Genomic DNA, 15,872 nt, shown 5'->3' on the forward strand with positions numbered 1-15,872 from the left:
CTTCTGTGGTGCTTGTATAAAGAGTGTCTGCACTCACCACATACTGCCTTTTTTGTTTCTGGAAATGGTTTAGAGGGTGAGGGCGGCATGCAGCACTGACCAGGCCTGGAATCAAACCAAGACCACTGCAGTAAGGAGACGACCAATACCACTGAGTTCACTCATTTATTGTGCTGTAAAAATCAAAGTATTGTGTTTTATTTCTGATAATATTAAGACGTTTTTAATCGGTGGAAGCTCGGTGGAAGCATAATACTTTGTGACATGATAAGTACTGTGAAAAATGTCATTAAGTGGGACTGTACTTCACTGGGAGTACACAATATGAAGGCTCTCGATATGTTTATTACTAGGAAACATTCCAGTTTACTGACAACAACACCAGTGTTTCATAGCAGGAATGTTCCAGCCTTGTGAATAATCTCTTTAGAAGTCAGCGGAAAGCACACTAGAAATGAAAGTACACATTTGATGATAGACTGTAAATAAATAATGAACAGCACCAGACAAATAAATCACTATACTGGAAATAAATCTCATTGGTTAGTGTGTCTGAGCTTGTTTATCAGTTTAATCTTCTGAATTTATCGCAGCAATATCACAGCAAAGCCTTTAAAAATGTAGCATTATCTTGAATCAGCAGTCTTGGGTTTTATGAGGAGGAAATCAATGGTGTCGCAGCTCGAGTGTGACTTGCCATCCATCAGTCTGCAGGCTGACTGGAGCAGCTAATGTAGCTGATATGCTGAATGGCCAATTTCCTGTTACCTGTTAAAGAGGGTACAGCAGCCCCTCTCCCACCTCTTTGTTTCCCTGTAGGTCACTGCAACACAGATAAAAAAAACAGCATAAAGTAACATGCCGTGGCTTTGCATCTGTAATCTGAGCATCTGTATGATTTGCAATCCAAGAAGAAATCCTATTTCTGATATTAATTAAGTTGTGGCAACCAGTAAATGCTATACCCTGAAGAACTAGGCCGAAATCTCTCAGGTCTGTTTGGGATATCAGGATGCAACACTATCATTATTTTTATTTTCAGGATTATTGACATTGTGGTCCATGCATCCTGCATATTTGATCTGCTAGCCCTCGAGGCTGGGGCAGATCTCCTCCTACACGTTTCATGTTGCATGTCAAGTGATCACACTACAGAACATTTACATCACTCCTTCCTGGAAGGAGAGTAGGGTGGGGGATGCAAGGTTATCTCCGTCTGATGACTAGATTGCAATATTTACTTGTGCTTTGCTCGAAACCAGATCAGCTGATTTGATGCTTTTGAAGAAAAAGATTCAAAGAGGTTTCAGAACTTTTTTTTCAGGCTACTCATTGCTCCTGAGTGCATTGAACGTTATCCTGCAAATCATCCATATCCTGTTGACTTAGATTTCCAGGATGTTCTTTCCATCATCTCCTACTTCCTGTCTGAAAACACACTTTGGTTAGGACCATATAGGGGTGTCCAGCTGTTGCATGGTGATCCCACAGTTGACTTGAGTGCTTTTAAGTTTGCAGGTTATTACACCATGCTTTCCACAGCTGTTCTTTCATCTTTTTAGCTTAGACAGAGGAAAGATGGGCCACATCCAGAAGAGGCCAATTAGATCAATCGGTATCCAAGCAGGAAATCATTTAAGTGCCTATGAGCAGAACCTTTTATATAAACAATCGATCACATTATATAAAACTTTACTTTAAAAAGTTTAAGCGTTCTTGTGGCATTGGTTTAACTGCAGCAGACAGCTTTTTTTCACCCAGATTGCAGTAATAAACTGAATATTTGCACCCACTTGGTAACACTAAGTGTACTAACTTGAATGGCCAGTTGAGTCTGTCTCCAAAAGCATAGCAAACCCAAATGACGTCCATGTTTGTAGAAAAGCCAGAAAAAATGTTTGCACACAGTCTATATATGCTCATTGCTAAGAAAGCTTACAATATGTTCATTACTTCTAAAACCATGATGACTTTGGCTGTAACGCTAAACTAGATGCTACAAAAAATGTACAAGCTGTTATATACAGCCTTTGTATGCAGCCTGTATACACGGTGAACATTGTGCAGTATGTAGCAGCTAAAAGTCAAGCTATTTTTTCCTTCTGAGGTAAGTGGATCATTATGATGAAACGTCTGTAAATTTTAAACCCCTAGGATTTTGCTTGTGTGTATTGGAACAATTTAGCCTTTTTTTTGGTCACTCGTCTGGTATTTTTTAACTCGATTTTATTACAACATGAGTAATCTTAGACAACTAATTCTTGGCCTATGACTGTGTGGCACACCCACAAATAAATATTACTGTCATAGCTCAAAAGTACACAGTTTTATTGAGCTATTCGGTTTTATAACGTGGCTTCATATGCTGTACAGCTGAGCCAATGCTGAGGCAGAGATGTGTTAGTTTAGTCAGTGTTTTTACACTCAACAGTCACTCAAAGCTGAACCAATAATGGCTCTAGCGCTTTTCCTCCCCATGTTCTTTTATGTTCCTTCATCTGATTGGCCATTCTGTCTCTTCTTTCAACCTCACTCTTTTTAGTTCTCACAGTCCAGCTAATTTTACACACCCCCACCCACTTTTTGCTGTAAACCACAGTTCACACACAGGATATGATCTGTTGTTTCTCTTCCTGCTTGTGGACTGCAGGTTTTCTGAGTCAGCTGCATACAATGACAGTGATGTGATGCTTGGGAGTACTCCTGACCAGTGGTCAAAAGAGTTAGATTTACCCCACAAGCTGGACAGTGGTGTTGAGGTTTTGGATAGGATTATGTACGTGCACACCACATCAAGAATGTACCTTTCACTAGTTTTGTGAAAGGTATTCTAGACATGCAGCAGATTAGATATAAATATAGCACTTGTGCCTCTTACTAATCATTTAAAAGACTTTTACAAGGCTCACGTACACACTCATATGGTTTTCCCCCCCGCAGTAACCACAGATGATTACATAAGATTTTTTGTTTTTTTTTTAAATTTAATTAAAAATAGTGACTAGTTATTCTTTTGAGACTTTCTTTACTGGATACTTTTGATTTGATTTGATCCATATCTTTATGTTGGCATCTGATAGACAGCCTGAACTATGTTTTTTTTCCCCCTTTTTCAGTAGCAACAGTGTAAAGTGGATAAATGAACAGTTATTGTTATATATTAAATCACAGCTAGACATTTTAAAAATTCCTTCCCACTCCCTATTTTTGGCAGTTTTCTTGCGAAAAATGTGTAGGCGTTGGTGGTTTTTTTCCTCTCTAGCATGTGAAACATCTCAGTTCCCAGACAAGGTTGCGCAGATAGACATGACTTGTGGCTTTTGTGCTGTAGCCAGATATATATATATACACACACACACACACACACACACACACACACACACACACACACACACACACACACACACACACACATAGCATGAGAAATCCTCAAGAGTTTTTTTCCTCCCTTGTGTAGGTGTATATGTTTCTTACATGCCCTATAATGTCAGTCTACTGTTCACGGTTGTTTTGGCTTTGTCTGTACTAGAAGATGGTTTGTAGATGCCTGTGTGTGGCGATGTGTTTGCTCCCTCTCGTGCTGGAATACCACTGTTTCTCTGTTTCTCATGAATATTTACCACTTGGGGTTCACGGAGTTTATATTTTGCAGGGAATTCTCAGCTGGGATCTTGTATAATCTTAACCCAGTTCTGTCTGAGGTGCTCCCAGGCTCCTGGGAGAGCAACTTTGGGAAGGATGTGAGAGGAGGAAGGGAAGACAGACACTGCCACTGTGGCGATGTGTGTCGGATTATTGGATAGAAGGCTGAATAATAACTGTTTTTACATGCTGTACTTATAATGAACTGAGGATTTGTAAAGGTTTTTTGGGCAGCTGTTATGTCTGTCACGTTGTGTCTGGGTTGTGTGACTGAAAATTTGGTTGACAGGCTGTCCAGACTGATCCTTTTTTTCTTTTCTTTTTTTTTGCTGTTACAGACGGGCTAAATGCACAATTCAATCCATAATTTAAGGTGCTTAGGCGAATGAAATACAATTAAAAAGAGTCATATAAACAGTTTGCTCATTTAAAATGTAAATTTTACTCACAGATGTGTCTGTGTGTATATGTGCATATGTGTGTACACACAGTCACCGGCCACTTTATTAGGTACACATATTAAATGGCTTGTTAAGGATAATGCAAATCTCTTATTAGCCAATCATGTGACAGCAACTCAATGCTTTTAGGCATGTAGACATGGTCAAGAAGACATACACACACACACATATATATATATATATATATATATGTATATATAAAAAAAAAACACCCAGCACGCCCCTGCGGGCGGTTTATCCTTCAAGCTCGGGTCCTCTACCAGAGGCCTGGGAGCTTGAGGGTCCTGCGCAGTATCTTAGCTGTTCCCAGGACTGCACTCTTCTGGACAGAGATCTCCGATGTTGTTCCCGGGATCTGCTGGAGCCACTCGCCTAGCTTGGGAGTCACCGCACCTAGTGCTCCGATTACCACGGGGACCACCGTTACCTTCACCCTCCACATCCTCTCGAGCTCTTCTCTGAGCCCTTGGTATTTCTCCAGCTTCTCGTGTTCCTTCTTCCTGATATTGCTGTCATTCGGAACCGCTACATCGATCACTACGGCCGTCTTCTTCTGTTTGTCTACCACCACTATGTCCGGTTGGTTAGCCACCACCATTTTGTCCGTCTGTATCTGGAAGTCCCACAGGATCTTAGCTCGGTCATTCTCCACCACCCTTGGGGGCATCTCCCATTTTGACCTCGGGACTTCCAGGTTATACTCGGCACAGATGTTCCTGTACACTATGCCGGCCACTTGGTTATGGCGTTCCATGTATGCCTTGCCTGCTAGCATCTTGCACCCTGCTGTTATGTGCTGGATTGTCTCTGGGGCATCTTTACACAGCCTGCACCTGGGGTCTTGCCTGGTGTGATAGACCCCAGCCTCTATGGATCTTGTGCTCAGAGCTTGTTCTTGTGCTGCCATGATTAGTGCCTCTGTGCTGTCTTTCAGTCCAGCTTTGTCCAGCCACTGGTAGGATTTCTGGATATCAGCCACCTCCTCTATCTGCCGGTGGTACATACCGTGCAGGGGCCTGTCCTTCCATGATGGTTCCTCGTCTCACTCCTCTTTCTTGGGTTTCTGCTGCCTGAGGTATTCACTGAGCACTCGGTCAGTTGGGGCCATCTTCCTAATGTATTCTTGGATGTTCGTTGTCTCATCCTGGACTGTGGTGCTGACACTCACCAGTCCCCGGCCCCCTTCCTTCTGCTTAGCGTACAGCCTCAGGGTGCTGGATTTGGGGTGAAACCCTCCATGCATGGTAAGGAGCTTTCTTGTCTTTATGTCAGTGGCTTCTATCTCCTCCTTTGGCCAGCCTATTACCCCAGCAGGGTACCTGATCACGGGCAGGGCGTACGTGTTGATGGCCCGGATCTTGTTCTTACCATTCAGCTGACTCCTCAGGACTTGCCTGACCCTCTGCAGGTACTTGGTGGTTGCAGCTTTTCTAGCGGCCTCTTCATGGTTCCCATTCGCCTGTGGGATCCCCAAGTACTTGTAACTGTCCTCTATGTCTGCAATGTTGCCTTCTGGTAGTTCAATCCCCTCAGTTCTGACTACCTTCCCTCTCTTTGTTACCATCCGACTACACTTCTCCAGTCCGAACGACATTCCAATGTCATTGCTGTATAGCCTGGTAGTGTGGATCAGTGAATCGATGTCTCGTTCACTCTTGGCATACAGCTTGATGTCATCCATGTACAGGAGGTGGCTGACAACCGCTCCGTTCCGTAGTCGGTATCCGTAGCCAGTCTTGTTAATGATCTCACTGAGGGGGTTCAGGCCTATGCAGAACAGCAGTGGGGACAGAGCATCTCCTTGGTAGATCCCGCACTTGATGGTGACTTGTGCTATGGGCTTGGAGTTGGCCTCTAGTGTTGTACGCCACATCCCCATTGAGTTCCTGATGAAGGCTCTTAGGGTCCCATTGAGATATATATATATATATATATATATATATATATAGTGCCTATTCTCTCAGCTTAGAACAGGAAAACTGAGGCACCACAGAATTATTATTGATTTGTATTACAGTTCTAGTTTCATTTTGACTTTTTGTTTTACATTTTGTTTAGTTTCAGTTAAGTCTCAATGAACGTGCCCATCAGCACCTCATCTGGCGAGCTGTGATAACAAATTTGACCTGACTCCTTGTTTCCTCCTATCACAAAATCCTTTCAGTTCTCTTTTTTTTTTTCACATTAAATTTGTATTTTTATTCTAGTTAAATAAAAGTTTTTTTCCTCATCGAATTTTAGTTTTTTCATATTTTTTAGTTAACATTACTCCACAGTCACCAAATAGAGAAGGGGAAACTTTGATCTACCCTATGTAAAAAGCCAGATACAGTTATTAGGTTTCATCCATTGATTGTGTTTTCTTTGTTAGGGCAAAGCATCCAATAGATGCTCAGAAATTTCTCTAAAAACAAACAACGTATGTCATTGTGAAACTAATTTGATTAGAAATATCTTAAATTAATATCTGAAAGGACACCAAAGATCTCCACAGAAATCAAAGGAAAAATGAATTAGCGGTCGTGACCCATATCTCAACAAAGTATGCTGTATTTTCTTTCAGTTCTGTCTGATTTTGGTTTCTGTGTGCATTTTGGCATTTCATATTTACATTCACTTATGTCCCTTTCTTTCTAATGTGGGACCCAAATAAAAGGTTTAAATGAAGGGATAATCATTCATGAAGTGGAAAATCTGGGCAGACCAAACACACAGGGTTAGTGTTAGTTTCTGCTAAAGGTGGCCTTGCTTCAGCGAATCCTCATCTTGCAAATAACCTATTTTCTGCTATATTAAGTTCAGCTTTAAGTTCATTGTTTCCATCTCACCCCACAGATGCTCAATTGTTCTGAGCTCTGGGTAATTTAGTGCCCTATCACGGTATTGATTATCGATCTGAGAGAGCCACAGGTGCGTATTAAATCAGAGTTCTCATTTAGCTGTCCACTAAATAAATATCAGTATCAATGTGGTCATCCACAGTCTGTCTGTAAAGGATCTAGTCCTGACTGGCCCCTTTAGGAAATTTTGAGATACTTGATTATAACTCCAAATGCCAAGTTTGGAAGAGCTGCTATATGATCTTATCACATTCATATCCTGCTTACTTTGGCTGAGGGCCACTTACTGGTGCTCATCAAACCTGGATGCCAAGATCCACCGGTGTGTTTGGAAGTGACACAGACAGGCGAGGGAGTATCGGATAACAAAATCACACTCTTCATTCCTGCCTGACCTCTTGCTCTGGATTATTAAGGCAACAGTGTGGTGACGGCTAATCAGGGACACGGCTCCATTCATAACAGATCAGAGAGCTGGCACACATGCTTTTATTTCTGAAGTGCCATTCATTATCGTTTCTGCTGCTGCAGTTCTCATAAAGGCTGATTTTAGTCCCTTTCAAGTTTGACTCTAAACACCATAAATCACAGTGCACCTTGCCACTCTTCTCACTTTTACATTTCTATAACACTTTGTAAAACAGCTGCTAAACTGCTCTCATCTCCTATAGGCCTTAACTTTTAAATTTTACCACCGTCTTTTAATAATTTCCATTATGTAGCACTTAGAAAATACTCAAAGCGTCAGGGCTCTGTATGCAGGCGGATGGAGAGGTGGATCCAAATGCAGGACTCAGACACTAAATTGAAACTCAAAAACGTCAGCTTTATTGCTGGTGACAAAACATGAACTGACACTGAATCACTAGAAACTGAAACACACAGGCAAGTCTGATGGCATGACACAACACTGAGCACAGGAAAAAACAGGGCTAATATACACAGGGTGGTAATCAGGGAATGGGCAACAGGAGGGAGACACAGCTGGGAGAAATTGGACTAACGAGACAGGGGAGCAGTAGAACTGAACACACTCAAATGAGACACAGACCTTCACAATAAAACAGGAAACAAGAAACCACTAAACAAAGACGCAGACAGAGAGGCAGACAGAATATAACACATGCAACTCAAACTATACATGAAACAACAAATCCTTAAACATGGATAAACAGAAACATGAAAATCATCATCATCATCATCATCATCATCATCATCACCACAAGCACTACAAGAGAATAAGAAAACAATCCATAATGCAAAAACACACCAAAATAACTGAAACACAGATTCATCATAAAACCCAACAAAGCATCAGAGAAACATAAAGAACAATCCATCATTCAAAAATGAACCAAAACATAACAACTCAAAATACTGGGTCAAACTGACCCAGAACCGTGACACAAAGGTCATATTTTCCTTATTGCTTGGAAATGAATCAGTCTGTATCAGTCTTTGGGAAAGTTGTGAACTGTTCATAGAGGCTTTGTGTTTTTGGAAGTGACACATAGTGGCAGGTCAGAGAGGACTTTTGTGCTGGACTGATGCTGGGGCCCGATAGCAGCTAGGGTGAAGTGACATCTCTCTCCTCTCTCATTCTATGTGTGTGTGTGTGTGTGTGTGTGTGTGTGTGTGTGTGTGTGTGTGTGTGTGTGTGTGTGTGATGGGAGTAGCTGCCCGCAGAGCTTATCTCTATAATTGGATTTGTGTTAGTGTATTCGGAAATCTCAGTGTGATGCTCTAATCTGATTGACCACAACCCTGGAGAGGTAGATGAGTCAAAGATGTCTGCTACATACATATAGGTGTCCATCTGTGTTTGACCTGCTGTTTGTCACCTTGGTTCTATTTGGGTTGAACTTAACAGGCTTTGGCAGGGAAAATGACAGCTGTATGCGAGATTTGGTGCAGAGCTGTAAATCTTACACCTGCAGGAAAAGCACATATGTTGCACTTGCACAATCTGTTCCTCGCTGAGATGAACATCAGAGTGGAAGATGATTTTTTTTATTAAGTTTCTTTTCTATATATATTCCTGTTTGACTATAGTTTTAACTCTATTTGCTTTTAATCCCAGTAGCCGAGCTGTTGTTTGCGTATCTTTGTGGAACACATGACCTTTTGGCTGTGTTTACTTATAATGCATATTGAGCTCAGAATGTATTTTATACCCCTCTAGGTGTGCAAATGATTTCGTACCCTAGCATATTTTATCTGACAAGTACGACTGATTATTTATGGGCTGTTTTATCGCATGCGCTGTTTGACGAAGTGAGAGCTGTATGCAGTCATCACGGACAACCTGGCTTGCTAAATACAATTGGTTATATTGGTCTTGCTTTAGTTTAAATGATATTTATTTTGCAGCTGTAGTGGAGAACAAGACATTTTTTTTAAATAACAATAATAAAATGTGCACGCACGATTGACTGACTCACTTCATCGTATTTCCCCCCACCTGTCACAACTATGCATACTTTGCCTTTTTCATGTGCCCCGTAAGAGATTGAGTTAAATATTGTATCTGACACAAAATTTTTGATGTATTACTGCTTTTCACAGTAATTCAGTTTTACACGTACAAAGTTGTACACGTTTGTATTCTGCTTTTAGCAGCTTTCACGGTTTGCAGTCCTTTGCTCTCAGTGATGCACTGCATCTGATTGCATTACAGGAAGGTTCTTCTATTATTCAACAGTTTTCTTGATCTGGCTCCACACTGTCAGACCTTATATTATTTATTTATGCACTTTGAGACGATATGAGATTTAAAGCGGTCTCTCATGGTGCTTCCCAGGAACTTTGTTATAATCTAAAACTATATTGTGCAAACTTAACAATATGATATTTCCTTTTTGGGGGCGGAATTTGGTTTCTGTTCCACTTTGTCCTTCCTGAATCTGGATGTTTTGGCTTGTGCTGTTATTTGATTATCATGGGAATCCTGAAGTGTGGCAATTCATTTATTACAGCAAATGTTGACTGCCTGTTTTCCAGTGGGAAAGGGCAGAACAAGGATAGGGCTTTAGGAGATGTTTCTATTAGTTTATTGTAACAGCCAGAGAGAGGGAGAGAAACCCCTCCATCCGCACCTTCCTTTTGCACGGCTAGACGTGACAGTCACCATAGCAACCACTCGGCATGCATGCTCCCCATCGCTATCAAGTGAAAACTGCTGAAATCTTTTCTTTTCTTCTGTGTTTTTGTGTTTTTCTCTTTCTTTTTTAGAAATGTGATTTTTAAGAATTAAAGTTTTATCCAAGAATCCTTCAGCTGAAGGTGAAACTTTATTTATAAGGTTTCCACATAAAAAAAAGCTTCCCCCAGATTCTCAGTTAGATAAATTATGTTCCTTGTCCCCATTTCCTCACCCATCCTCCCCTCCTTCTTTATACCCTCCTTTCAGGTCTCCCATGGGTAACGGAGGGTTTTCTCACACATTCAGACTGAAATTGTTAAAAATGTGTTGGCAGACATACAGGAGGTGGATTTATGTAAACCTATGCTCCATTTCTGGCACATATAGAAAAGATGTGGAGCCTTTTTTTTTTAAAATTTGCAAATAAGGTGAGCTGGGATACCAAGTGTTTTGAAAGAGTAATTTGTATTATAGATGGCTTGCAAAATGGGACTTCCCAAAAATAAACTAATGAAAGTTTTTCCCAGTGTGTGTGGATTCAGTGCATAGCCATCCATTACCACTGTCTTGGACTTTGTGCCATCTCCACCATTCTTCTTTTTTTTTTTTTATGAAGACAGTGTTCATGCTTTCTTCTCAATTTACATCAAAGCTAAATAGCATCATTATGGATGAAAGGCAAGGTGTTACTGTCTATATACAGTACCATATACTCATTACTTTGAGGAGGCTATCCTCTGAAATTTGTGCTCTCCTGCTTGCCACATACCATTTCTGCTTAAGACTGGAACTACATCACCCCTTCCTCATCCTCTAGCTTCTCGTCCTCATGTTTCTCTTTGTTGTCAGTTGTTTAATGTATTCTGTGTCCTTCTCCCTCTCTCCTAAAATAAAGGTGGTGAGAATCCCTTTAAGGCTTACAGTGCTGCTCCTCAAACATTTTGGCTGACTCCTGCTTGATAAACTCCTGGAAGTGAAAAGCTGAGACCCACAAGTGATCCAGGGATTCACGTCACTCCAACATGCCTTCTTCTGTCTAACTACTCCCTGGAGATAACTACAACAATGTGACCACTCGAATCGATCAGAACCATGTGACCTGCTATTATGGATACGAGGAAAGGCTTACACTGAATTAAAACTCATCCAGGTAATTCAGCACATTGTGACCTTTGCAATCTGACCATTTGTACTGTATAGCAGCTGCTGACTTATGTTTAAAAAAAATCTTTTCACTGTTGAGATTAGTGTTTCACATCTTTTGCTTGGTACAGGGCTTTTCATTTTCTTTGTATATTAATAGACCTTTTACTGCATTGCATCTTGGCCATTCCGTGACTTCCTCAATCTGGATATTCATGGCTCCAGCTTTTGTCTGCGTCAGCTAGTAAACAGTGCAAACAGGAAGTGGCACCATGGTGCATTGCTGTTAAAGCCTGGTCAGCTTAGTGCAAATTAAAAGGGTATGAATATAAAGAGTATAAAATGCTTTCGTTTGTATTTTCAGTATGAATTTGCCAGGTTTTTTTTTTCTGCCTGAAAATGGACTTTAGGGAGTAGACTAAGCACATAAGTGCAATCGTTTCACCTAAAGTTAAAAGCAATGAGTGAACGTCAGGAGGGGCTGGAGCCTGTTCCAGCTGTTATGTGGTGAGAGGCAGGGTATAGCCTCGACAGATGACCAGTGTATCACAGAGCTCACAGAGAGAGATGCAGAGAGCCAATCACACCTACAGCCAATTTAGAATCACCAATTAACCTAACAAGCATGTCTTTGGGGAAAAAAGAATCTCTTAGCAAGAAAAGCCCTGCATGCAACCAGGAGTCTGGAACGAATCAAAGTCACTTTTTTGTAATAATAACAAGAGAAACCTGATTAGCACCTTGTTCTGGTTAGATTTGATTGTCTTGCCCTTTAAAAAGTATTATGAACCTCATATTTTTTGCTTGCAGAATCATGTTGTGACATTAAAGTCGGCAGTGCTAACACTGAAGACTCACTGCTTAAGGCATGAGAGGAGAACTAATGAAGACAGGCATGGAAGTGAATCCAGACAAAAAGGAATGGGTCTTGTCCACCTTTGATACAGATGACAATTAAGTCCTGCGGCTCACAGTTGATATTGTATTGTGCACAAAGCTTGAAAGCTGAGGGGTGGTGAGATGCATAAAACAGGGTAAAGAAAACAGACCAAACAACAGAGCCTTTAACGAGGCAAAAAAACCACAGAGGACGAGTGGGAAAACTCTTTTACGAAGTCAAAAAGCTAAGCTTTTTCTTTTTTTTTTTTACAATGTTCAAGTTTTATTATAGTAGAATAGATTTATGTTTGTAGGTGCACTGGCTAACTACAGAAGCTTGCAAACACATCCAAGATTAGTATTCCAGCAGCTAACCACATATGGAAGAGCAACATCTAATGTTCTTCATATTAGATAGCTAACCAGTAGCATTTTTTAAAATATATTTTTAGGGCTTTATTTGCTTTTACCACTTATGTGTTATGACCACAACGGGGCCTTCTGCATTACCTTTATATATGAGTCACCTGCTCAACCCAGTGAGCTAAACCATATGTAATAGAGACAGCACATGTTAATGGTCACGAGTATAAAAATATAAGATATAAAGATGCTAAAAGTTTTTAGCAAACCTGGTGCACGTGAACCAATCGATAGGCCAGGGATTCGAATCAGACTGACTGGTAACCGGCTGGTTAACCACACATGTGTTTCATTACTTGCCCATCTAGTTCATGTGTGTACAACATGCACACAGCAGTGCAGACAAATAGTCATGCACTCATAACCACAAATTAAATTAATATAGAACTTATTTACTGTAAAACAAAGACACAATGCACACAAAGGTAAACCATGGGGGGAACCACCACGAAAGTGTAAAAACAAACCTTTTAGACACTTAAATCAAAGGTCACCGCTTTAAATCTTTGCTCAGTATGAGTGAAGCAGTTACAAGAAACTTTTGGTGATAAGTAAAAAAAAAAAAGAAAAAGGATCAATATCCTGTTATCTGGTGAGGTAAAATATGTCAGGTAAAGTTAACTGTTTGTACCTCTTTGCAGTAGCAGAGCTCTTTATTTTCAGTTGTTTAAGTGAGAGGAGATCCTGTAACTTACTGCAGATTTTACAGCTGCAAAAGCGCCACAAAATCCATGCTTTTGACTTTTCTTTTATTTGGCACTCTGCTTTGTTTTTGTGCAGTTGAAATATCGTAGTGAGTAATGGTGATTCAAATAAGGAAAAGGAGAACAATACAGTCAAGGGCAGAAAGGAAGACAAGCCTGAGATGGGAGGAAGGAGAGAGAGAGAGAGAATCGAGAGACTATCTACATGCGTTTTTGTGGTACAATGCGTGGTTAAATCATCATTGTGCTTCCAGCTGCAAATGCATGTGCACGTATCTTATCCAGCGAGTTTGCAAAGAGTGTGTGTCTCTCTTGCTCCCGTTTCCTCTCTGGAGCAGAGCAGTACAGGAAGGCCGGCTGGTTGGCTGGCTGCACAGGAAAGGAAACAGTCTCTATCAAACAGCAGATGGAGGACAGCATGTGCTTACACTGCAGAAACACACACATAAGCACCGACATGCACACACATGTAGCCCTACATACACAACGAATTATGTGCGAAAACAGTAGCTTTTATTAGTAGTATGACCCAGATTGTACGTGTCAGGTGCTGGGAATCTGAACCTTCCAGAGTTGATTTGAAGGAGGAAAATTGCATTTTATAGGAACTTTTGAACTGCTTCCATAACGGCAAGGACGTTTTTTTTCTTCTTGGAAGGTTGTAATGCCCTTTCAACTTGTATCAAAGCATTTTTCCCCCCTAGCTACACATTGCTACAGTCTCTTATAGCTTTTCAGCTTTCAAATGTCTTTTCACGATTGAAAAACAGGCCATGGTCATAGAATAATTGTGCATAGACTTTTGTTTTCACCTGGTTCAGAGCATTGTTTTTGTTCAAAGTTGAAAAAAGGCAGATATGGAAATTATTCCCAAACAGTGTGTAAACTTCTATCAGTAATGCTCCACAGCTGTCCGACCCATTTCATGGGTGTAGGCATTAGCAAAGCCGAGATCTCACCTATTTGTTACGTTTGTGACCTGCTGATCAAAAGTGTTTGTCTGTTGCCAAGATTTAGTGATACCCAGTATGTCATGGCCACCTCTATGGTTTCTGATGCACTGTCATACCTCTGTCAAGAGTTATTAGCAACAGGATAGCTACCATACTGGCCTGGTCTCAACAAGCTTTTGTCAGCAATACGGAGACTGGATGTTGCACTTCCTTTTTCCAAACGGGAGCGAACTCTCCAAGAGGCTTTCGACTTAGGCTTGTGTGTGTGTGTATGTGTGTTTGCTCACTTGTACAACAAGCCTGCTTAGGAGCAAGGACAATGAGGCTCACTATGGTGCCCAAGGCCTCAGTGAATGACTCATATTTCTATAGGATTCAGGCCAAACAAAAAGGTTACACAATCTTAATCAACAAAGTGGTGCTCATAATATGCTCAGCAGAGGCAGTGATCCCGTGAAAGAGGATTGTGAAAATTTGTTAGGTTCAAGTTTGGGTAACATAATTAGTACGCTTCCTCTTTTACTTTCTCTTAAAAGGAAGAGTGTTGCCTTCTTCTTTTTAAGAAGAAGAAAGCAGTCAGTGCACATTCTGACTTTCTAAATTCAGGATTATGCCACAAAAGACTGGTGTGTTTTGTTTTTCTATATGTTTGTCACCAGGTTCAAGTGACTGTTATTCCTGAAGATGAATAACATCTCTCATTGAGGAGCAATTTTGCTATGGCAACTGGAACTGTGCAAGAGTAAAATTTAGCTCTTCCTGCAGACAGTCAAGAGACATGATAGAAACCGAAAGACAGTCATGGTGTCTCTTATTGAAAGGATTGTTCTAAAGAGAAGGATTTTAAGGTCTGCGTCTGCACCGAGCAGACACGTCTGCTCAATCTCTGCAGAGCAGCAGAGGCAGGCTCCTCATCCTCTCAGCGTGAGCCTTTCACTTATCCCTTCTGGTCCCTCCTCTCTTTTCCTCGCTCAGAATCAAGTGGCTTTTTGTTCTCCCGCAGCAGTGCTTATCACTTGTTTCTCCACTGCTGCCCTCACTCCCTCCTCCCCGTCCTTCTTGTGGTAATGAAAGGATATTTTGGGGGATAGATCTTGTCTGCCCTGTGAAGATCCCAAAGGAGTGTGGTTATCTTTCTGTCTGTGTCTGAAAAAATGGGGTTCTGTGCAAGAACACCCCCTTCTCTGGAGGGCATTCTTCCTCTGAGAGCTAGGTCTGTTTTTAATCCAAGTCTTTGTGTCCGTGCGGATGTTAAATAACTCCCATACCAGAAGAAAAGCTTTGTGGACTCATCATTACAGGCACTAACACTGCACTTTATTTGAGTTCATCTGAATGAAGTGGGTTTGCTCTTTCCCACAGGATTTTTCAATTGCCTGTTATTTCTACGCTTGGATAACATGACATAGGGATGAGGCATACATTGTCAGGGGAAGGAGTCTGTTTGGCCGAATTACTCTTTAAAACCTGATTCCCAGATGGCATCTGACTCAGCTGTTGTTTTTCCACATGTAACTACAGCTTCACCTGTCTAATCACTTTTATTGACCATAAAACCTCCCAAAACAAATTTACAGTCAGTTAAGGAGGTTAACTTTCCATAATGTGACCGGTAGTCATCATTTTCTTTATAGCTTTTGCTGAGATGTTTGCTGAATAAAGGCAACTGCTGAGGCTTAGACTCA

The 15,872-nt window shown here is 41.0% G+C and overlaps 1 protein-coding gene across 4 annotated transcripts in view; it reads left to right on the top strand.

The window, feature by feature from the left end:
- The window catches only part of ptprea (protein tyrosine phosphatase receptor type Ea), a 61,441-nt gene that overhangs the window by 17,743 nt on the left and 27,826 nt on the right, over positions 1-15,872 (top strand). For all 4 annotated transcript variants that reach the window (XM_004561166.5, XM_076887591.1, XM_004561167.6 and 1 more), the window contains exon 2: positions 10,981-11,235. The gene's annotated coding sequence lies outside the window, so the exon portion shown is untranslated. The remainder of the gene's footprint in view (positions 1-10,980; positions 11,236-15,872) is intronic.

The sequence above is a fragment of the Maylandia zebra genome, linkage group LG8 (genome assembly GCF_041146795.1).
Source record: "Maylandia zebra isolate NMK-2024a linkage group LG8, Mzebra_GT3a, whole genome shotgun sequence".
NCBI classification, from domain to species: domain Eukaryota; kingdom Metazoa; phylum Chordata; class Actinopteri; order Cichliformes; family Cichlidae; genus Maylandia; species Maylandia zebra.